This window comes from Peromyscus californicus, unplaced genomic scaffold, assembly GCF_007827085.1.
Source record: "Peromyscus californicus insignis strain IS unplaced genomic scaffold, ASM782708v3 Scaffold_16__1_contigs__length_79575227, whole genome shotgun sequence".
Classification (NCBI taxonomy): Eukaryota; Metazoa; Chordata; class Mammalia; order Rodentia; family Cricetidae; genus Peromyscus; species Peromyscus californicus.
Window position 1 is genome coordinate 44,833,279 of NW_026294458.1, and position 25,202 is coordinate 44,858,480.

At 37.9% G+C, this 25,202-nt stretch overlaps 1 long non-coding RNA gene across 2 annotated transcripts in view; it reads right to left on the reverse strand.

Moving 5' to 3' along the window:
- The window catches only part of LOC128112143 (uncharacterized), a 53,211-nt gene extending 51,061 nt beyond the window's left edge, over positions 1-2,150 (reverse strand). For both annotated transcript variants that reach the window (XR_008218859.1, XR_008218858.1), the window contains exon 1: positions 1,895-2,150. This is a non-coding gene — a long non-coding RNA (uncharacterized LOC128112143). The remainder of the gene's footprint in view (positions 1-1,894) is intronic.
- Between the last annotated feature and the right edge of the window lie 23,052 nt (positions 2,151-25,202).

Below are 25,202 nucleotides of genomic sequence, written 5' to 3' on the forward strand. Positions count from 1 at the left end.
TGGAAGGAAGTGAATGAGACAGACTGATGATAGGAAAGGAACACTAGCTAACCGTTCCATTTCTCATCCCAACTCCAATTTTTCTTACCAGTTTCACCCACTTTTAAAGAAGATTTTAATATCTTCATTCATATCTCTCTAAAGTGCTATAATGTGAAACATTGTACTTGCATAAAAATTAATTCTTGCAATGTTTTGTAAAATACTTGGTACTTAAGGCATTTAAAGCATGAGTCCACATCAAAATTACGACCCACCCTACGTAGAACAGTAAATGGTTGACTTCTTGAAGAAACCTTTGTTAACAGGCTACGTCCAAGACAAAGTATAAAGATCACATCTATTCACACAGAGCAGATGTGCTAATATCAGGCAGTTCTTTACTATAACAATATATATAACAAATATCTGGATTACATTTACAACATGAAATTAAATTCCCATAAAATCCTATAACTTGAGAAAAACCCAAGAGGGCTAACAAGGTTTTCACTTAGCATCTAAATAACCTGGCTAACCAAGTATGTACTCTGTTTCTGTTTTTAAATTTAATTGTATATATTTTATTATAAGGGACACATATGTCATGGGATCATAGATGAAAAGATGACTATATGATGTTGATTCTGTCCCTCCACTGTCAGGTGAGTTCTAGGGACTAAATTTTGATCATCAGGCCTGAATCCTCTGGAGGTAAGCATCTTTACCCACTAAGTCATCTGGCAGCCCAAAGGTATGCCCCTCCCAGTTTAGTTCCCCAATCTTAGTCTTCCACCCCCTCATCTTCAACGAGCACACTGTCTCCTACCTCTTCTGCCTTCAGACCTCCTTTTCAGCAAACAGAAAAAGAGGAGAGCAAACAACGTCATGTCTATGGTCTTCGAGAACATGTTTGGAAACTGTAAATGACAGGGATGCTTATACTTTACTAGCCAAAACTCAGTCGTAGTCTCAAAGCAAAGTGGGAAGTGACTGTAACCTACAAACAAAAATCCAGGGAATAGACTAAAGGAAAACAAGCACTGTCTGCCACAACAACATTATTCAAAACTCAATGTCTTTGTAAACAAGTTCATCCACACCAGGGATTTCAATATCTGTACTTCAGAATGTGATTATGAGTGTCCTGCTCAAAAGTGCCTGTTACACATATAAAGCACTTGATTCATAGTCGTGTCTCATGCAGACTTATGGTATTATTTGTTCAAAGAGTCCACGAACAGAAAATCTTCACTTGGGGGATTTTATTAATGAAAGAGGATGCTTTAGGCAATGTTTTTTGTTTTTTTATATTTGCTATGCCATCATAATTGTGAGCGCTAGATATCCAAGTTCCCATCAACAGACTGGTGCCTGGAAGACTTGAGACACCGCTTGTCAACATGGTTTTAAATAAACATTCTGGTCATAACAGAAGAAACTTTATCAAGTGTGAACTACCAGATTTAATATATCATGTATGTCATTCCTAGCTCCTTGTCATTCTCCTTAAACAGAGAGCTGGGCTTTCTTGTTGTTCTTGCCCTTGCTGCTGTTTTTCTTCTTTCTAATTCAAGAGGATCTGAAGCTATTCATCAGTGAGCACAGGCTAGAGTTAAGGCTTGACATGAAGTAACTAAAGGCAGTCTTCTTAGATTGCTCAGCTGCTATTCAAAGCCATACCTATGAAATGCTCAAAATGGATTCCTGAATTTCACTTGTATTCCCATTCATACACCCTCCTGCATTTTTCAGAAGTCTCCAAGGAAAGCAACTTCTTATCTGCAGTTTTACAACCTTTGGGAAGATTATATATTATATATATAATGAAGGGTAACACACACACACACACACACACACACACACACACACACACACACACACACATATATATATATACACACACACACATTACCTTTTATTATCAAGTGAGGTCCCCAGCAGACAAAAAGCTGATATCTAAAAGCAAGAAGACTCTCACTTATAGTGATGGAGAAAGTGGGAATCAGCCACAAAGATCACACAGAAAGTCACTGAGTGCAGAGCAAAGCTTTGGGTTCTTTTAAAGAAAACACTGGAGAAATGTTTGGAACATTTTTTTTCCTCAGAGAAACTACCCCAGAACATCGAAGTTCCTCAGTTGATCCAAAGGAAGACAGATGCTAACAATTGGCAAAAAAAAAAAAAAAAAAAAAAAAAAAAAAGACACAATGAACCAGTTGTGGGACGTGCCTACTGATTGCCAATTTGTAAAATAAAATCTTTTGAATACCCGAAGGCTATTTTAAAAGAAGTTGCTGATTCTAAATGAATAACTTCACTTTGCTGTGTTTTCTGCTCTTGTATAGATCATCATTACTATTTTTACTTTCTATTTTCAGCAGAAACTGGAGTTAACCTTTTGTTCCATCTGCAGCCCGCCTTCTAAAGCGGCACCACCTCCTTTTCATTATTCCTTTCAAAAGCACTGAAATTTGCAAAATGTGCCATTTCCCTCCCTCACTCTGTGGAGGAGTAGCGGGGCTGGCTTTTCAAGCATGATGATTCCTAATAATCAAAGGAACTTGAGGACAAAAATAAGTACTCAGAGCAAGTAACATGCAAAGCTGGAGCAGGTGTGATCACAGAGGCAGCCTAACTCCCTCATCCTCATGGGTGTTCTCCAAGAGCCTGGTGTAGCACCTGGGACTCACCAGCCACAAGGACTTACTAAAGACTTTAAGCCTCAAATAAAAACAATTTTTTTTTTTGGAGATGCTATTGACTAAATCTCTACCAATTAGCAGTACATCTTTTCATGCTGGTTTATATGATGTTTCTCAAAACCACTGCCTGCTCTCCTGGTTTCTGAGCATAAGTTACTGTTAATTAGGAAAAGTTCAGTCACTAAGCATTTTTTGGTGAGGTATTAGGAATCCTGTAAATATAAAAAGAGGAGCCAAGTCCCCATACGATTAAAATCAGTTTATGTATGTCACATAATTTCCTCTGAAAATGCTATGACCTTCAAATAAATAAATATATACATATATACATATATATATATATAAAATTTAGTTAGCATTCCCATATATTAAAATATAGCCATGCACATAGCTATATATGTTTATGGAATATATATTTATTCATCCTTAGAAAGTGTCCAAAGCAAGTAAATAGTCACAGTCACTCCATAGTAACCCTGATACACCAACATCATGACAGGTTACTTGAGCCTGACTATGGCAGGCTGGACAACAGCAAGAAGGTCTTGGTCAGGAACTGACAGGAGGTACCATGTGGGCAGTGAGCAATGAAGGGTGATTCTGAGTCTATTGTAAAGAATTCTAAAGGGCCAGAACTGTTCACCAAGCATTATGCCCTGCTAATTGATTGATGATAGAAACTATCTACAGAGATGTGGAAGGATACACTAGAGGGTATAAATTTGTATTGTAGAGCAAGAGTTCAGGGCAGGAGAAAGCCTATGCAGTCACATAATCTCAGAGACAAATATGAAATCTGTTCCTAAAGTTATTTACTGCCATATGTCATATAACCAGAAACAAAAAGCAGAACTCCACCTCAGAGACCTCTGCCCCGGAGCCTGGATGCTTATGATATATTGAGTATCTGAGTCACTTTGAACAACTCAAAGAATTTAAATTAGTAATTTAAAAAATAACTAATTATTTCTTCCAGCTATGAGGCTTAGGAAAGTTCAAACTGGAGGCACCAGGAGATCTAATGATTAATGATAGCCTACCTCCCTGTTCATAGATGGGTATCTTCTCCCATCTCACACAGCAGAGAAAGAAAAATGGTGTTCTCTGTGTGTTGGGTTGCCAGCTTAACAGAATTGACAATGATCGAGAGGACGGACCTGAGGGCACATCTGTGAGGAAGATTCTAGGTTGGGTTAAAGGAGGAGGGAACACCCACACTAAAAATGTGTGAAAGCAGAGGGTCCTTGACTCAGTGAAAGGGAGAGCCTGAGCTGAGAGCCTATTCACAGCTCTCTACTTTCCTATTAGGGATTCAGGGATCAGCTACCTCATGCTCCTGTTTTCATGCACTCTTCACAGTGATGGAGTGTATCTTCAAATCAGAGGCAAAGCAAGCCCTTCCATTATTAAGTTGCTTTTTATCAGAATAGTGAGAAAAGTGACGAACATACTGTGGCTCCTAAGACTAGACTAGAGCCAACATGAGTAGCTAACTCTCATGATTTATTTACCTCTCAGAAGCACCACCCAAACACTCTCAGTTTGGGGATTCAGGTTTTAGCTTATGCATTTGAAGAGGGCCTCAAACACTTAATCTATGACCTTAATTTATGGAACATTAATAAATGCAATGTGTGTCTTACTTACTGTTCTATTGTTGTGAAAAAACACCATGACCAAAGCAAGTCTTACAAAAGAAAGTGCTTAATGGGGTGCTTGCTTATAGTTTCAGAGGGCTAGTCCATGATCATCATAGCAGGAAGCGTGGCTCAGGAGCAGTAGTTGAGAACCTTGCATCCTGATCTGCAGTCAGGAGAGAGAGAGAGAGAGAGAGAGAGAGAGAGAGAGAGAGAGAGAGAGAGAGAGAGAGAGAGAGAGAGAGAGACTGGGTGTGGTGTGGGCTTTAGAAACTTCTAAGCTCAGCCCCAATAACACAGCTCCTCCAGCAAGACTGCAGATCTTTCTCAAAGAGTTCCACTAACTGAGAACTGAACCAAACATTCAAACATGAGAGCCTATGGAGGTCATTCTCATTCAAACCATCACAGTGTGCAAATATGTTGATATTATTGTGCAATAAACTGCTCATCTAAAAAGATTCTGTTGTGTGTCCCTATGACGTAAAAAAAAGGAGATATTAGACACCTTGCACACTAATATCATTTCTGCTACAAATTATGGGACACCTAGAATCATATGCTGACATCATTATATTAAGATGAAAAAGCTTCAGGTTACTATTTAATCTCTAAGATCCTCTCACTTCCATTACTCTAAAAACCACAAAACGTCCTTTAAAAAAAATAATATACCCCCACAACTTATCTGTGTCATGGTCATATTTTTATTTAAAATATCAATAAAGGAGATTTACTTACTTTGATATTCATTCTGTGTAGTTAATCAGTTCCTATTATCCAAAGTTTTCACATATACAATCAGTCTTGATGTGTTCTCATATAATCATGGACTCACACTTAAATGACACAACATTAAAAGTATAAAAGCTTGCCACTAGAGTACAAGACATTTTGTTTTAACACACTTTGGATAACAATGACACAATACTTACTCAGCAGTCAGCCAAACACTACATAATGTCAAGTTTTCTTCATTTTCAAGATTGTAACACTGGTGACTTTACTGTTTTCTGAGCATTAAGGCCACATGACATGTAACACTTTGCTCCTGATGAGCAACTAAGATGTGGTCTTTGAGAGGGGACTAGAGCTAAGGATGGAATATATTTATTTGGCTTCAGAGTGTCAGGCTGTGATATATTTACTTTCTTTTTGTCAGGAATGTATGACTTTTTGAGTAGGGAAATAAAAGGCTTACAAAGTTATAATTAACTCCCTCTGAATTCTATTTGGCACAAAAGAGAAATAAACTAAAGCCTAATCCACTTTGATATAAAACTATAACTAACCAACCAAAATATTTCATTAGTCAAGCAGTTAGTTATTGCTATCCCTTACCTTTTATTTGCACTGATTTTCTTCTAGAGAAATGTGCTATTTCTCTTGCCTGGTGGCTCATTTTAGGTGTCAATTTTAGGTGGACTAATGAATATCCGAGGAGCTGTCAATGTATTGTTTTCAAGTATGTCTGAGAGGAAGTTTTATGGGACTCTAAGTGGACTTAGAGATGATCCACTCTCAATGTGCACATGTCACTCAATGTGCTGTGGTTAAAGGTGGGGTGTCAGCACAGAGGAAAGGGTGAAAAATCAGTCTCTCTCTTTCTTAAAAAGCTTAGATACATCCTTTTCTTATAATTGGCTATCATAGCTACAACCTCTTCACCCTTTAGACTCAGAACTTACATTAACATCAGTGGCCTCCATACCATTGAACTTGGTCTGAACAAAGCCATGCTTAAACATCCCAGTCTCTATATTTCAGACAGTATGTCAAGACTTTTCTTATAATCTGTAAAAAACCAATTCCCTTAATAAATTATGTATCTGCCTATCTATCTATCTATCTATCTATCTATCTATCTATCTATCTATCTACCTATCATCTATCTATCTGTCTATCTAACTATCTCCTATTTATCTGTCCTTCTATCTGCATACACACACACATACACACACACACACACACACACACACACACACACACACACACACACACACACTTTTGGCTCTGTTTCTCTAGAGAACACTTATTAATACATATAATATTATGTAGACATAGCTTAAAAAATGCTAAGCCCTAAGCTGAAAATCAAGTAGAACCTTCTTTGGATTATAGTAATGCAAATGTCCATCCTATTTATTTAGTCTTCAAACATTTCTAAAAGGTAAAAAAAAAATATTTGAAAAATGTCCTGTGTAAATATAAAACTTTTTCAATTAATTACTGCAAAGTTCACTGTTTCCCCAAGGCATATTGAACTTCAGTACACACATTTAGCTACATAAGAACATGAAAGAAAATTGTACTATTTGAGAATGAGAACTAGACCCTTTTTTAATTTGGCAATGCTCAATACAGGAATAGTCTTTTGGGTGCAGAAAGACGTGGATAAAAGAGTGAGATAAATGCTGGTGTAGAAAAGAATATTAGAATAAAATGTGATTGCCAGGTCCATTTGACATTTGAACTCAAAACACCACTCCAGTGAGAATTCTGGTGTTGATTTTGCATATTAGAGAGTGAGGGGTTATATTATTGTAGCAATTTTCAAAAGTTGTGTCTGTTAGATTTTTACTTTGGAGAAAAGTAAAAGAAATAAGTACCCAGGTATTGTTAACTCTAAAGCATTTAGTATACTTAGCTATTACTCAAAAGAAAAAAAAATAGAAATCTGCTACCCATTTCTATATTCAAAATTTCAGAACATTAAAACATTACTTGTTCAAGACAATTATAAATTTGTAATTTCAGTGAAAAAATGGACTAATATTGTATAATACTTTGTTTGTATTCTGACAAATAAAGCTTACCTGGAGATCAGAGGGCAAAGCGAGCCACTAGTTAACCATAGAGGCCAGGCAGCGGTGGAACACATCTTTAATTCCAGCACTTGGGAAGAGGAAGCAAGAAGATCAAGAGTTCAAGGCCACCCTGGGCTACACAGGATTGAACCAATCTAAAATAGAAACAGAGCCAGGCGGTGGTGGTGCATGCTTTTATTCCCAGAACAATCTCAAGGTGGAAACAGGAAAATAAGGTGGGTGGAGACAAGTCAGAGGATCAGAGAGGTAAGAAGTCACTGGTGACTGCTCCTTTGCTTTTCTGATCTTTTAGGTTATTACCCTGGTATTTGACCCCTGGTTTTTATTGATAAGACTAAATAGATTCATGCTTCAAACTACCGTTTTACGGAATTTGCCTGAAATTAGAAGACATAAAATGTGTCCCAAATATATGGGATTCTAGAGAGATGAATTTGGAAAGTAACCAAAAGAAGAAGATACTATATATACAAATACAAAGCTTGTCCAGTAAAGCAGTACAGCTAGGATTCCTGCACTAGAGAGCCAAGTGTTTGCAGGACACATCTTCACCATGCACAGATAAGCCATGCCAAGTATCTACTAGTTTACCTTTATGAGTTCATTATACTTTATCTTTGTGTAACACTTAAAACAGCCGAGACCATGGTCCAAGGATTCAATTGGTCAAGCCTATTCCACTTTTCTGTACAAGAAAGCAATTGGATGAGTTGTCGGAGGCCGTGTGTTATAATCAGTTAACACGACTTTGATGGATTAACGTAACAGAAATATATTTTCCCATACTTCTAGAGATAAGGCATCCAAAATTGAGTCGTCAGTTTTGTGGCAATTCCTCCCAAAATCTCTAGGAGAGATTCTGCTTGTTGCTTCTTCTAGTCCATCATGGTTGTTAGAATTTCTTAGCTTAAAGCAGCATCACTTGTATCTTCAAGTTGTTTCCTATTCTGTGCATTTCACAAGCTCAATCTCAAATCAAGATTCTTAGTTTCATCCATAATTTTTTTTTCTGAATAAGTTAACAGTTTTTAAAGTTTTACGAGATTAAGACATGATATTTTGGGTTCGCTTTACTCAATACGGATCAGGAAGACAAAAGATCTAACCTTCTGTTTCTGCAGTGAATGTCACAGTAGAAACAGTGTGGGATGACCTATGAAAAATAAGTTGGAGAGTCAGATCAATACACGGCCCATAGCATGGCAAATATTTATTAACATCTACTTCTTTCCCTCACATAATGGACATACAGTTTTCTTTTCATGAACACACTTCCATTCAAAGTTTAACACATTTATGTAAATTATGGTATTTGATTATTCATCTTTTAGTTGCAATAACAGACAGCTGACTTAAGTACTTTAAACAATGCACACTACACTTACTAATCATATGCCAAAAATCCTGAACAATAAAATCCTTCAAACAGTGTGAGCCCCACATCCAATTTTGTTTTACTGAAATCTTCCCAGCCCTCCCATTCTCTTTATACTAGATCTGTTGTCAGGCTGACTTTCCTCATATAGTAAACATGCTATTTCTAAAATGAGTAGGGTGTAGAATTAAGCATAATCCTGAAAGGAGAAAAAATCTTTTTCTTAGAAATTCCACAAGTAATTTGAGGTTTAACATAAATGGATCATGCTTAAGCAACAAGCTTATCATGGATAAGAAAAGTTCCTTATTGACTTAATTTATGTCCTACACTTTACATACAGAGATGGCTTTAAAACCATCTTGTTTTAGTTAGGGTTTTTATTGCTGTGAAGAGACACCATGACCATGGCAACTCTTAAAAAGGAAAACATTTAATTGGTGGCATACAGTTCAGATGTTCAGTCCATTATCTTATGGTGGGACATGGTGGCATGCAAGCAGTCATGGTACTGGAGATGGAGCTGAGTGTCCTACATCTGGATCATCTTGACCCACAGACAACAGGAAGTGGTCTGAACAGTGGGCGTGACTTGAGCATATATGAGACCTCAAGCCCTCCACCACAGTGACACACTTCCTCCAAAAACCTCATACTTCTTGCAACAAAGCCACACCTCCTAATAGTACCACTCCCTGTGTGCTTATGGGGGTCAATTACATTCAAACTACTACATTCTGCTTCCTGGTCTCCAGAAACTTGTAACCATATTACACTGCAAAATGTGTTTAGTCCAATTACCAAAGTTCTCATAGTCTATCACAGTCTTAACAACATTTTAAATTCCAAAGTTAAAAGTCTCTTCTGAGATTCATGCAATCTCTTAATTGTAATCCCTACAAAATCAAAAGATTTTATAGAAACAGATCACATACATCAACATATAATGGCACAGGATATACATTATCATTCCAAAATGTAAGAAAGGGAGCATAGTAAAGAAATATTGGACCAAAGAAAGACTGAAAAGCAAAGTGAGGAACTCCAAACTGTGCAGCTCCATGTCTGATGTCAAAATCCTCTTTAGATCTCCAACTCCTTTCAGTTTTCTTGACTGCATCACACTTCATTCTCTTGGGCTGGTTCCAATCCCTATTAGCATTTTTCCTCAGTAGGTATCCCACAGCTTTAGCATTTCCAACATCTTAGATCACCAAGGAAATCCAGGCTCCATTTTCACAGCATCACACAATGGTCTCTCTAGGCCTCCATTCAGGGACACCCCTAACTGTTATAGAATATTATTTTAAGGTGTATTACTTTTGTTGCATTTGTTTAACTCTGTGAAGCTTTGTTACTGTGCCTGTCTAAAATACCTGATGGTCTAATTAAGAATTGAATGGCCAATAGCAAGGCAGGAGAAAGGATAAGCAGGGCTGGCAAGCAAAGAGAATATATAGAAGGAGAAATCTGGCAGAAAAAAAAAAGATTTAGGAGCCAGAAGGAGGAAGCTATCAGGGGATAGGCACCTAGCTAAACAGCAAGCCACAGAGTAAGAAATAATGAAATGTATACAGAAATAGAGAAAGGTAAAAGACCAAAGACAAAAGCTAGACAGAATAATTAAAGTTAAGTAATGCTGGTGAGAAACAAGCCAAGCTAAAGCCAGGCATTTATAATTAAATATAAGTATCCATGTGTGATTTATTTGGGAGCTGAATGACAGGTCTCCAAAAGAGCAAAAGCAAACAACAACACCTGGCAGATGCCTGGTCTTAGCAGCTTTCCTTAGTTGTCAAGGAATATTCCATAATTTCTTTCTTCTATCCTTAAAACCAGACCCACAGGCTGAAGCTGCCAAGTTCTCCTGCTTGCTGGGGCTGGAACGTGGCCCCATTATTCAATTATGTCTTCACCAGCTTTCTGTTTTTCCATGATTTCCTTGGCTGCCTAATCCTGGCTGTCCTGAAACTGCATCTGTAGATCAGGCTGACCTCAAATTCAGAGATCTGTCTGCCTCTGTCTCTGGAATGCACCACCACACCCAGCTTTAAGCTTTTCTTTAGTTCTTTTTCATAAATTGAAAACTTAGCAGCATCTTACCCTGAGGTCACCACTTCCTTTATTCCATTTACTAATCTGTTTATCTCTTTGAACACAGGCCTTAGCTCCATTCCACTCCCTTGTTCTCCTGAATCATTTGGGCTCTGAAACAGAAATTAGGTGATGCTTCTTGGCAGGGAATGTGTGGGAGGGGTGGGGAGAATACAGAGTAAAGACCAGAGAACAATCAACGTCAAATGCAGAATTAAATAATTGCTATAACTTATGAAGTACAGGTTTCTAATTAGCTCAGTTATCTTAGCTTACTTTAGAAGAATATAAAGGAAATAATATTTTGATTTAATACTAGTTTTAATTCTAGAAACATAATGGGTTGAGTGCAAAATCAAAATTCTCATATATTAAAGATAAATACTCACTGATAAATTGACTTCCTATACTTGAATGTCTTTAAGTTAGAATTATTTACATCAAGGTAGCTGCAATTTTTCTTATTTAACTTAATTTTACATATCAGCCACAGATTCCCTTGTCCTCCCCCCCCACTCCCCCACCCCCGTCCACCTTCCCCCCAGTCTATCCCCCATTCCCATTTCCTCCAGGGCAAAGACTCCCCTGAAGATTGAGTTCAACTTGGTAGATTCAGTTCAGGCAGGTCTAGTCCCCTCCTCCCAGGCTGAGCCAAGTGTCCCTGTATAAGCCCCAGGTTCCAAACAGCCAGCTCATGCACTGAGGACAGGTCCCGGTCCCACTGCCTGGATGGGTAGCTGCAATTTTATATTGCCCTGTTTTGTTGGATACCATTAAAGAATTGAGGGGGAAATTCACAGAACTATATATCAAAACTATGAAGGATAAATTTGGCAAATGATGGGATTCATTTGCCATCTGAAGAAATTTTATAATAAAGAGCAAATTAAGTAGAATTAAGCAGAAAATAATTGATATCAAAATACAAGTTAGTTCAGTTATTAAAATCCACTACCCATAGTCAACTAAAAAATTCCATGTAATTTCTAGAAGTGAACTAGAAATTTCTAAAAGTTACCTGAAAGTGACATTATAGAAAGCATCAAGAAATCCCTCCCCACCCTCCTCCCTACAGCTTGGGTCATGTGCCATCTCGATATCCATAAATCCATAGCTTCCAATTCATCATAAGATTGACTATTGTTCTATCCCAACAGTGTGTTCAAGGAACCTTTATTTTACTCAAATTGCATGTGCAGCACTATATGACTGGTGATGCTGGAATTTCAGATATATGAGAGAGAAGTAATCAAATGCTTCATTCAAGTGAAAGGAAACAAGTTCTTGACCTATAAAAGTGAAAAATAACTCTATGCCAATGTTACTAATGTCTATGATCAGAACAAACAGAAAAACAAAATACATACAAAAGGTTCATTACTATTATTTCAGGAATCCACTGGAGATATTGGAACATGAAACACATCTCCTATGAATAGGAGGAAATAATTGCAATTAAGAAGATTGTTAAAATTAATACCCCTTTTATCCCCCAAAATCGAGCATAAAAAGAACAACATCAAAAAATGGTAGAAGTGAGGCTCACTTAGAGAGAAGGTTCCATTGTTAAGAGCCTTGGCTGCTCTTTCAAAAACAAAAGTTCGGTTCCCAGCATAAACATGGTGGCTTACAATCATCCCTAAATCCTTATCCAGGGAATCTGATATCCTCTTATGACTTTTGAGGCAAAAGACATGCATTTTCTGTGTGTATATACATGCAGGCAAAACACCCATATGCAAGAAAGAAACAAATCTAAAACACAACAATCGAGTGACATCATAATAATCTACAGTATAACGCTAAAAACACTACAACAATTTGCCGAGTTTTATGAAAATGAACTAACTTTTTTATATGTAATAAACAAGCAAAGTTCACTTAAACATAAGATTAATAGTTCCACACCTACTGTAACTGTGTGGATCAGAAATGTTTCCCAAACATGTACATATAGAAGAGCTTGTTCTCCTGTACAAAATGTTGAGGTGAGACTGGTAGAAAGAGAGTAGATCTGGAGCACTTGAAGTCATCAGTAGATTAGTATCCTGATGGGCTCCTAATGACATGTACTATTGGAAGGTGTAGATTCATTAGGACACACAGGTCCTAATGGAAGAAAGCAGCTCACCAAATGTGAGCCCTGGAAGGGTATGTCTGATCTCCAAAACCTCTCCTCTTTCCCTTTTGCCCTCTTCTTTTTCATTTCCGCTTTTCCTCTCCACCTCCTCCCATATCTCCCCTCTCCTCCCCTCTCCACCTCACTTCTCCCTCTCTTCCCTTTTCATCTCTTCTCTTCTACCCCCTGCTCCTCTCCTCTGCTCTCCTCTCTTCCTGCTTACCACAAGATGAACAGCTTTGCTCCAGCATGCACACTGCTCCATAATCTTCTGCCTCAATACAAGCCTACAGGCATGAAGCTAAGTTATTAACAGAAATCTGTGAAACATTGAAACAAAATAAATATTTAAGAAATATATTTTTCTCAGGCATTTTGTCAAAGTGATGGAAATCTACGAACAGGGAAATCTGGTATCAAAAGCGGTTCATTGCTAGGAACATACCTGTCCCTGTGGCTCAGAAGGCTTTAAAATTGACTTGTTCAAAGACTCAAAAAAATTGGATAACTGAGCTAGAAATAGCTTGGAATGCTTTAAACAGAGTTTAATAGACAGTTCTTGGTGAGAGTTTTGAAGCTAAAATTCTGATAGGAGTGTACTTGGCAAAAGTAAATAAATTAATTAATTAATTAATTAAAAAATGTATTCACCAGGTTCCAGGCAGAAAGGAAGGGTGTATCAGGAATTGTACGAAATGGAGCACATTTTATTTCTATCTTTTGTCTGTTTCAAAGACCATAGGAGAGGCTAAGTTTGAAAAAAAATAAACTAAATGGAAGAAGTTTCAAAGCAGTACAGATGCCACACAGAATCTTCTCGCCGAGGAAAGAGAATAAGAAGAAGAGCAGAAAGATTAAAAACAAGCAAACTGCAGTTTTCCCAGAGAAGTGCTTGTAAAGTTCCAAGCCAAGGACAGTATGATTGCTGACTATATTAGCTCCTTGAAAAAGAAGCCAAGGATTTGAACCAGGATAGCAGGAAAGATGTCTTGAGGAAATCTCAGGATGTGGCCAATAATTATCTAGGACACACTCAAGGGCATACAGGTTTAAACTCATTTGCTAGACTTTGCTTTGAGAAGAGAGCAAAATGACATCCTATTTATACAGGGCCACATTGCAAAGTATTTCACTGGTTTAGCTACCCTTGTACCCATAGGCTATTACAGTCACAAAGCGGTGTGGGGGGCAAGCAGCTTCTGTTACCAGTGGTAGAAGACCTTGAAATTGTTCACATGATTCCAGTTTTATGGGCATGTAGAACTTGAAAGTTATGATTCATAAAGACTTCTACCAAGACTTAAAAAGAAAGTCTAATAGCCTAGGCAGTGGGTAGGGGTGCCAGATTTCCTAAGAGATGGAATGCATTCAGCAATGTGAATGAAGCTGAACTCTCAAAGGCAACCTATAGGAATTAGAGATGCCAGGGATATGGAATTCTGCCAAGTAAAGCTTTAGAAAACTAGTTGACCCAAAATGAGAGAGTAACCATGTGTGTGCTTCAGTCTATAATGAGAAGTCATTTCAAAAGTCATAGAGCTTACAGAGAGATAGTATGTGCCCAGATGCTGAATATAGAGCTGCAGAATTTAACGATTGCCCTGTTGGATGTTGAGTTATTCCTCATTTTGTTGGGAAAGTTTCAATTTCTATGTTAGGAGTATATAACTTATATTTTGATTTTCTTTCAATAGGCACTCACCAGCTAAGAGTTTACCTTTGGTATCAAAGAAAACTTTGGACATGGAATTTTGAGAAATTCTAGGATTATCGAGACTTTGAGAATCCTTAGAAATAGAATAAAGGCATACATAAAATTTATTTTGATCTTTTGATTAACATACAGGGTATAGATATAATTAAGGTATTCTGCATTATGAGAAGGATATGTCTTTGTGGAACCAGTGGCAGAGTATGATGATTAGGATGTTAAATGTCACTGTCTTAGTTAGGATTTCTATTGCTGTGAAGAAATACCATGACCACAACAACTCTTATAAAGGAAAACATTTAATTGGGTGGCTTACACATCCAGAGGTTTAGTCCATCATCATCATGGTGCAACATGGTGCATGCAGGCAGACAAGGTGCTGGAGAAGAAGTCAACACATCTTGACCCACATGTAACAGGAAGTGATCTGTCTTATTGGGTGTGGCTTGAGTATATATGAGACCTCAAAGCCTGCCTCCAGAGTGACACACTTCTTCCAACAAGGCCATACCTCTTTGTGGTGGTATTGTGTTCCTCAAAATATTGTGCACCCTAATAAACTTATCTGGGGTCAGAGACAGAACAGCCATTAGATACAAAGGCTAGGAAATGGTGGCACTCACACCTTTAATCCTAGCATTCCAGAGGTAGAAATCCCTCTGGATCTCTGTGAGTTCAAGGCCACACTGGAAACAACCAGGCATGGTGACACATGCCTTTAATCCTACGGAGTGAGCCTTTAATCCCAGGGAATGATGGCAGAAAGCAGAAAGGTATATAAGGCGTGAAGACCAGAAACTAGATGCATTTGGCTGGTTAAGCTTTCAGGCTTCTAGCACCACAGTTCAGCTGAGATTCATTCTGGATGAGGACACAGAGGCTTCCAGTCTGTGGAAACAGGACCAGCTGAGGAACTGGTGAGGTGAGGTAGCTGTGGCTTGTTCTGCTTCTCTGATCTTCCAGCATTCACCCCAATAACTGTCCCCAGGTTTGATTTTATTAATAAGAAGTTTTAAGATTCCTGCTACACCTCTTAATAATGCTACTCCCTTTGTGGGGTATTTTCTTTCAAACCACCACATTACACTCCCTTTTCCCCAAAGGCGTGTAGCCATATCGTAATGCAAAAATGCACCAGTCCAACTTCAAAAGTCCTCATAGTCTAAAGTTCAAAATCTCTTCTGAGATTCACACAATTTCTTAATTGTAATCCTCTGTAAAATCAAAATCAAAACACACATCAGCCGGGCGGTGGTGGCGCACGCCTTTAATCCCAGCACTCGGGAGGCAGAGCCAGGCGGATCTCTGTGAGTTCGAGGCCAGCCTGGGCTACCAAGTGAGTTCCAGGACAGGCGCAAAGCTACACAGAGAAACCCTGTCTCGAAAAACCAAAAAAAAAAAAAAAAAAACAAAACAAAAAAAAAAAAAAAAAAAAAAAAAAAAAAAAAAAAACCACACACATCACATACTTCCAACATATAATGGCACAGGATCTCCATTACCATTCCAAAATGTAGGGAAGGGGGCATAGTGAAGAAATACTAGACCAAAGCATGAACAAAACCAGCTGGGCAAACTCCAAACTGCATCTCTATGTCTGATGTCCAAGCATTCTTCAGATCTCCAACTCCTTTCAGCTTTGTTGACTACAACAGACTTCTTTCTCTTGGACTGATTCCACTCCCTGTTAGCAGCTCTCCTTGGCAGGTATCCCATGACTCTAACATCTCCAACATCTTGAGTTTTCCAGGGCAATCCATGCTTCAATTTCACAGATTCACACAATAGCCTCTCTAAACCTCTGTTCAGGGACACCCCTAACACACGCCTGGCCTTAGCAGCTTTAGTTAGTCATAGAGGCAAATTCCATAGCCTCTGTTTTCCATCCTTAACTCCAGAACCATATAGCCAAAACTGCCAAGTTCTGCTGCTTACAAGGGCTGGATCGTGGCCCCCTCATTCAATTACATTTTCACCAGCTTTTTGTTTTCCATGGTTTCCTTCAGTACTTAAGCTTGGCTATTCTGAAACTTGCTCTGTGGACGAGGCTGGCCTCAAACTCAGAGCTCCACCAGCATCTCTGTGCCTGGGATTAAAGGCATGCAACACCACACCCCACTTTAATCTTTTCTCTAATTCTCTTTCATGAGTTGGAAACTTACCTGGGTGGGAATTTGCCTTAAGATCACCACTCCTTTTATTTCATTTCTTAATCTGTTTATCTCTTTGAACACAGGTCTTAGCTCCGTTCCACTTCCTGGTGCTCCTTTTCTCCTCAATTTGTTCTGTCTGTTGTATTTTTCCTTGCTCAGCTTGCTCCTCTTCATTATAAATCTTCATTAGAGTTAGCTCCAATAACCATACAAGAGAGTCAATACTAGGCTGTTTGGAGATTTCCTCTGCCAACAAAATTAATCCAAAACTCTTCACTGTAGCCTCAGGCCAACTCTTTGGACAAGGGCAAAAGGCAGCCACTTTCTTCACCAAAATATCACAAGAATGATCTCTAGGCAACATACTAAAATTCTTCTCTTCTGAAACCTCTTAATCAAGCCCCCCTCAGTTCAAATCATTTTCAGCACCATTGTCTTCCATGCTCCTACTAGTAAGGCCCATTAAGCACTGCTTAGAGCATTCCACTGGTTTCCCAACACAAAGTACCAAAGTCCAAATTCCTCCATACATAAACATGGTCAGGCCTATCATAGCAATGTCCCAGTCCCTGATACCAACTCCTGATTAGTTAGGGTTTCTATTGCTGTGAAGAGATACCATGACCATGGCAACTCTTATAAAGGAAAACATTTAATTGGGTCACTTACACTTCATAGGTTCAGTCCTTCATCATCATGGTAGGACATGGCAGCATGCAGGCAGACATGGTACTGGAGAAGGAGCTGAGTTCTACATCCTGATGGGCAGGCAACAGGAAGTGAAAGGAGACATTGGGTATTACTCAAGCACATATGAGAACTCAAAATCTGCCTCTACAGTGACACACTTCCTCCAACAATGCCATACCTACTCCAACAAAGTCACAACTCCTAATAGTGATGTACCCTATGAGCTTACGGGGGCCAATTATATTCAAACTACCACGTCATGTAAAAACAACCAAAATCTATACAGTCATAGGTTGTAGCAATTGTTGAATTAGCCTTTTAACTTGACAAAAAACAATATGTTAAGAAATAAGTTTCCTTTAGATTGATCCTATAGATCAACATAATCCTAATAAAAACCTAAGAAGCTTTTTCAATAAATAATAAGAAAATGATAATAAAATAAATATGAAATTGAAGATGTTTATTGACAATATTTCTCCATACAGTATGTAGAAGATACCACTGTTTCATACCCTTCCTAATAATCACTATGCTATTCATCACTATGTACTATTTTATAGTTACACAGAAATTTGTGAAATGTCATTTTATCCAAGACAATATTGAAATGCAAACTAAGCTAAAATTGTACTTCAATGCTTATTATTAAACCAGACATACAAACAAATATACCAAAAAAAATCAATAATATTTAAATCTTAGGATATAAGGGAAAGACTGTGGCATAGATTAATTTAAGAACTCACACATAAAGTCAAAATCATGATCCACCGTAAGTCAAATTGATAAATTGTGCTTCATTAAATTTAAATGTACCTGATCTTTTGAGAAGTGCTTAAAAAGAGTAAAATGTCACGACTTACTGTCAGACTGAAAGTAAATATTTGAAACCTATATAAATGATAAATAATGTGTACCTTAAATATCAAAAGAATGTTTAAAAGTCAATAATAAAAAATGGCAAATACAGTGAGAAGACAGCCTGGAGAGGTAAGAGATAAATACTCAGCAGGTAAGAGTTCTGACTGCCCTTCTTGAGGACCTGGTTTCAATATCCAGTACCCACAAGGCAGTCCACAACCTCTGTTACTCCATTCCCAAGGAATCCCACTGCCCTCTGCTGGCCTCCAAGGGTACCACACATACATGGTGCACAAACATACACATAAAAATAAAATACTCATAAAAAAATAGAAAAGAAAAAACATTTAAAACGAGATATAAAATGGTGCTATGAAATAGCATAGAAGACAATAAAATAGCACAGAAGACAATGATAATGCCCTTAATAATTAGGAATGAAGTTTTTTTTTGTTAAATGCTTGTCAAAAATGAATAAAATTTAAGATCTTAGCATAATGAGCATTAGGAAAGATGTGGAACAACGGTAACTTCCATATAGTCTTTGTAGAAACTATTTTTGGAGCAATTTAGAAGTTTTGTTTGTAAGTTTTCATAAGATCTAGCCAGCCCTTGCTAAATTCTACCCAAGAGAAACCAAAGAACAGATGCTTGGGAAGAATTCTGAAGTATTCTATTTCGTCATGTTATCTGATTTTTTAATTACATTTATTTATTTATTTATTTATTTATTTATTTATTTATTTATTTATTTATTTATTATATATTTATTTTATTCATGCTGTAGGAGAGTATGGAGGTCAAAGGATAACTTTTAGGAATCAGTTCCTTCTTTCAAGCACGTAGGCCCCACAGATCACACACCGGTCACCAGACTTGGCAGCAAGTGCCTTTACCCTCTGAGCCGTCTCACTGGCCCTAGCCATTTCACTTGCAACAGCTCCAAATTGGAAGCAGCCTAGATGCTTTCCAACAGCTGAATGACTAAAAAATATCACTATATATTCACAGAAGTAAAAATCTCTCAGGTGTAAAAAGGAACAGTTGTTCATCTAATAAAGGAAAATGGGCGATTCTCCAAATAATTCTGGTAACTTATAGTAGCCAAACAAAACCCAGTTCAGAAGACACACTTCCAGCTGGTATGTAATTCTAAAATGTTTGGATCAATATGTATGAGACAAGGCAGGTAACTGGTTACCTGGTAGTTGGAGAAAGAGAGAGAGAGAGAGTAAAAAAAAAAAAAGAAATATTCAAAAGAGGCACAAGAAAACTTTTGGTAGTGATGAATGTGTTGATTATCTTGACTAGAATGATGTTCTCATGGCATGCACATGGAAAACTTAATTTGTATATTTTAAGCATATGTGATTTATCACCTGTAAGTTATAGTTTAAAGATTTAGATAGTGGTGTTGAGAATTATATCATATTAGGTCTCAGAAGTAAAATAGGAAAATGGATCTGTCAGAAACAATGCTTTCAGTTGTATGAAGGGAAAACGGAGGGTCTTTTCAGCAGACTCTAAGAAGGAAAATCGTTTGGCTTCTAATTATGAGCTAGTCAGAGAAACCTTTCACCATAGGAACAAAGAAAATTAAGCAAAGGTAAGTTGGCAATGAGACAGCACTGGGGAAAAAAAAGATAATAATAGGGTTGAAGGAAGATGAATTGTTCAATATGTATGGAATAGGACATATTTGAGTCCCTGAAATCTCAGACTCTCATACTGTATTCTATGAAAACTATAAAATTGCAAAATAAACCCATGGAAATGAAAAATGGCAAACTTATTTATTTGTTTATTGAATACTGACAATGTTCCAGAAAGAGTGCCAATAATGATAAATGAGACATGAACTATCATGACTGACTTTGATCAGGTAGTATTTCCTGTTTCAAACCTGATCACTCGGAAATGCAGACCTCTAAACTATGAAGAGTAAACAATCTCAAATCAAATCTAATATTATTGTTCTGGTGATGGTTTTTACTATTATTATTATTATTATTATTATTATTATTATTACTATATAGCATGTTTATGTGTGATGGGAGCACATATACTATGGCACATCTGTGGAGATCAGGGGTAAATCTTTTGAGTTTATTCTTTCCTTCAAACTTTATGTGGGTTCCAGGTGAGGCAGGAATTAGTTAAAAGAAAGTACCAAGGGAAAAGGGCCCATGGTGAAAACTGCAAGCTACCCACCTATGGTCCTGTGAGAATGCCTATTAAGGTTAAATGGAATAGAAGGCTAAACAATGAAGCCACAGCTCTAAGAATGAGACACATTACAAACAACCAGACAAGATAAGAGAAAAATGGGATTTAAGAAGCAAGGCCAATGATGGTGGACCAGCTAGCTAACTTCCATGAGACTTTTACTCTTTGAAAAATACTTGCTAGGCAGTATTACTTATAACATATTCCTGCTTTTAATACATTGTTTTCTAACGTAACTGATTATAATAAAGTTAGTTGCAAGGATGGCTTCTAATAATCCTTCTCCATTTCAGGAAAGAGAAACCAGACCATCTGGTGAGGAAAGAGTTAACCAAGGACGATGCAGTTACTTTACGAACAAAGAGAGCTTATTATTCACAGCACTCGTGATACCTAGAAGGTCAGAGGTGGACAGCAGCCAGTAATCAATGGCCAGACATTAGTCAGGGTCAGCCACTAGCAAAGTTAGAGAGCTTCATATGATTGACAGTTATCAAGATGCCTACAAGGTTGGAAGGTAGTAACACTGGTCAATTGACTAAAAGCTATCAGATAGCCAAGGCCAGTAACTTGCCAGAGGCAAAGATGAAAAGAAAGGTCTTAGACCACCCCTAACTGAGTGGGAAACACATGATTAATACATAATTGCCTCCCTGTTTGGGCCAAGGTACAGGTACAGAGCATGTGGGCCCTCCACTGACTCAGCCCATGGTAGCCCAAAGAACTTACCTACCTCACTAGAGATCACTTCACTCTTTATCCGTTTTCTTCTACTGCTCTATAAAACCCCCAAACAAAGGAAAGTCAACATTTTTTCTTCTCTTGGAAACTATTCCCTTTAAGGGGATTCTTCTCCAACTCTTCCTTAAATTCTCACTCCTCTTAAGTTTCTCACGTCTTCTGAAATAATTCTTAGTAAGTCTTGTTTAGCTTTGCATACCCCCATAGCAGTTCATATCATACAGTCTTAGTTGGCATAAGATGGCAAACTTGGAGCCAATATCCCAACTTGATCTCTGTTGAGTTGAAGTATTCAACACATGGACAACTGAGTGGTGAAGACTCCCATTGCTTTCAGCAGCCCTACAATGCAGGTCCCTGGCTTGTGTGCCGTTAACCATTGAGCAATCCTGCCAGGCCCTCAAATAATATCTTAACTCCAAGTATATTTCTAAAGACAGTTAATGAAACCCAGAAAAGTAGCTAAATCTTCTATATATTTGCAAATTGAGGTGGGTTAGAGTCATGGCTGTAAAGAAATTAATAGAAGTCAGATTAGGCTTTAAAACATGAACAAGTTTACTGAATATATATGCAAAAAACAGCAGAGAAGACACTGAAAAGAACTGCCTGCCATATGGTAGTAGATTGTGGCTGATTTTATATGAAGACTGTCCTTTCAGTTTTCTGTTCTGATAATGCAAGTAGAAGAGGTTCTGGTTAGACAGTTTGACTATGCTTAAGGATGGTGTTTACAGGATGACAGCCCTGTGACATTAGGCTATAATGTCTTTATTGGCCATGGTGAATCACACTATTCATACAGTTTCCCTCAGACTTGTTTTTCCTTCTGGCCCCTGACCCTGAACAGAGGAGCAAGGACTAACTTAGGTGTTTAGTCAGGTATCTTCTGGATTTTCTTCAGGCTGAATATTATCATAAAGATAATATCATCTACTGTTGCTGGTCTTTCAAGGGACCACAAGGAGCTCTCATGATGAGGCAGTTGACTAGGAATAAGTGGAATAGAACTGTCTGGTGACTTGTTGTAAAAGCCAAAGAGTGAATAATGGATTGTCCCATCATATTCGTTTGAGTCAGTTTTTGATGCATATTTGGACCTGAAAATTATTGGGTCTTAGAAGAGACAAACTTTGCACATAGGTTGAAAATACTGGAATCAAATACTAAAAGCAGATAGTTGTAAATAAGTGGTGCTAGAATGGGTAATAACAAAGACAGCCATCTCCTCTCCAAGCCATCCCTGATAAAGTTTTGGCAATCTATTCTCTCCGAGATTTTACTATGTTTGAACTATCCTTAGCTGGTTATCACTGATGCAGAATTCCTCTTCTAGAACTAGATGGATGCCTTCTTGGATAGCTATTAGGAAGCTGAGATTGTGGAAGTCTTGAAGGACTGTGGGTGCTAATGAGTTGACTTGGTTTTATAATTCCTCAAAAGCAATTGAAATGAAATTAAGATTTGTTAATTCAGAGAGGAGGGTATGCTTGGCATAGGATGCTAGACTGAGGCTGACTATCCTTCTTTACTTCCCACTGTCATGCCTAATCTCATAAGTAACTGGATTAACTGAACAGCTAACATTTCAATTTGAACCACGAAGCAAGGACTTAGAGTTGATTGCTGAGGCAATATAAGAACTACAAATTCTTTCAAGACAATAAAGTATTGTAGCAATTGGTCCCACAGCCTATCTTGAATAATCACTCAGGTGCTGATATTAATTGTAAATGCTTGGCCAATAGCTCAGGCTTATTACTCACTAGCTCTTACAACTTGACCTATTTCTATAAACCCATGTGCTGCTCCAAAGCTAGTGGCCTCCATCCTGTTTTTTATGTCTGACTTGTTCTCCATCTGGCTGGTGACTCTTCTGACTCTACCCTTCTCTTTTCCATCATTCTCAGTTTGCCTTTCCTGCCTAATTTTATCCTGTTCAGCTATTGGCCTGTCAGCTTGTTTATTAAACCAATCACAGTGGCAAGTCTTCACAGTGGACCAAAAGATTTTCCACAGCAATTAGGAGTGTGTGTGACTTTCTAGAAAGTACATTGGGATGAGTAAGGAAAGTCCCTGCTGTGAACACCTATCAGTTTTAGAAAGGTAGATAGAGGACAGAAAAATGGCTTGATGTCTGGCTCTGGGCAAGAACCATGCTGATTGGTTGGATGCTGTCTATGATAAAAGCTTGTGGTTAATTTCATTAGCTGTGCTGTCACATCATTCCTACAGTGCCTCTCAGAATTGCTTGTTCCCCACACTTATGAGCTTCGATTTTTTTAAAAAAAAAATCTTATGAAATATTCTGTTAGCAGAAATGCCTTGCTCTTGTGCAGTGTACATTAGGTACAAATCACTGATAATTATAGTGATAGACAAAAGGAACTATAAAACCTAGAAGGAACAAAGAATTATGAAGAGACACTTAATATACTTGAAAATCATTGACACTGTTTGCATATTGAGAATCCGGAAAATTACATATTTTTATAAATTCTTTCCAGCATTTACAATCAAGGTCTAAGAAAAAATGTACATTGTGGCAAAATTCTGTGAGTTTTTCATAAGCAGAGTAATTTTCAAACTAAATACTTGAAATGTGTGATAGGTCTAAATCGAATTATTGTGCTTTAAATCAAAAACTACCCGTGCTGCCCCAGTCAACAGTCAATCCCTGGTCTCCTTCCTCCTGCCACGGCTCCTATGATGCATCCTGTCACCAGCTCTGATATGCTTCACATGGGGGCAAGTTTAGGTCACTGTTTCAATTCTCTTGACGTCAAGATTTTTTAATGCCACATTGTGGGAAGTTTGCAGATAACTGCTCAGCACGTAAATGTGACTAGGCTGGAGGTGTGGGAGAGTTAATGCCCAGGAGCCATCCCTCACCAAAGCAAGTCGAGAGCCAAAGAAGAAATGCTTTCTTTAATTCCCTGGGCAGATAATTCTAAAGCACCTTTCATAAAACACTTCATAAAGTTCAGTGGACTCAAGAAGCTGTTCCTCATACAGATGGCCAGCTTCATAATGCCTCTTTAGCTTTGCGTTTCCTCCTCCACTGCTTTACTGTCCTAGACCTCACTCCTATTCTCTCTGCAAGTCTTTGTTTAAGCCTCTGCTTCCACAATATCATAGCAAAAATAACCATTGCCTCAGCTGGATTGCTGTAACAGATCTTTAGAAGGAAATTTGAGCTCCATCAAGTTCTAGATTGCTAAGGGCAAATGTGGCAGGACCCTGAAGACCATCATAATGATGCAGAGTCTCACCTTTGGTGAATGGGAAGTGGAAACAGGCAGAAAATTAGATCTTGGGGATTGGGTCATTTTACAGGATGAGATGTTACAGAATGGTTTTAGCTGCTTTTAACTGATTGCTTTGGAAACGCCAAAAAAAAAAAAAAAAAGACAAGCTAGGTTGGCTTATCTACTCAAGGAATACTTGGAATAGAGACCAGAATGTTCTAAACTTAAGGATATGCTCTGATGAAAATTGGGTCCTAGATTTTAGGGAGAGTGGTATGGCTTCAAATGGACTGATACGTGGCCTTTACAGGGCTTTGAGGCAAAATCAGAGCCCTAAAAAGGAAGAGTATGACTCTCAGGAAATGAAGCAGAGGGTTTTTTGTTTTGTTTTGTTTTTGCTGGAAAAAATAAGAAGCTTTAAAGCTGAGTATCTCTGAAACTCATCAAGTGACAAAAGCAGTCTATTCTCTTTGATGGAGAAAAGCCGCTTGCTATTCCTACCATCCTGAGAAGACTAACAGAGCTGCCAGGTAGCACTGTTTCTTTGGATGACTATTTCTACCTTGTGTCTTTAGAGTTTTCCCTCTGAATCAAACCAGGTCCAACTTTCTTCTTCTTATGATCACAGAACTTTCATTGGGTTGGAGCTCACCTTAGTCACTGAAACAAAGGACCTAAAACATAGCTCCTCTGCTTTGTGAGGGGAAATTTATGTAGACCAGAAAACATACAAATTCCATATTACAGTGCTCAAAAATTCCCGCCAACTGATTCAATAGTAAAGTCTCCTCTCCAAATATGGTAATTGAATTGATGTGAAGAGTAGCTGGCT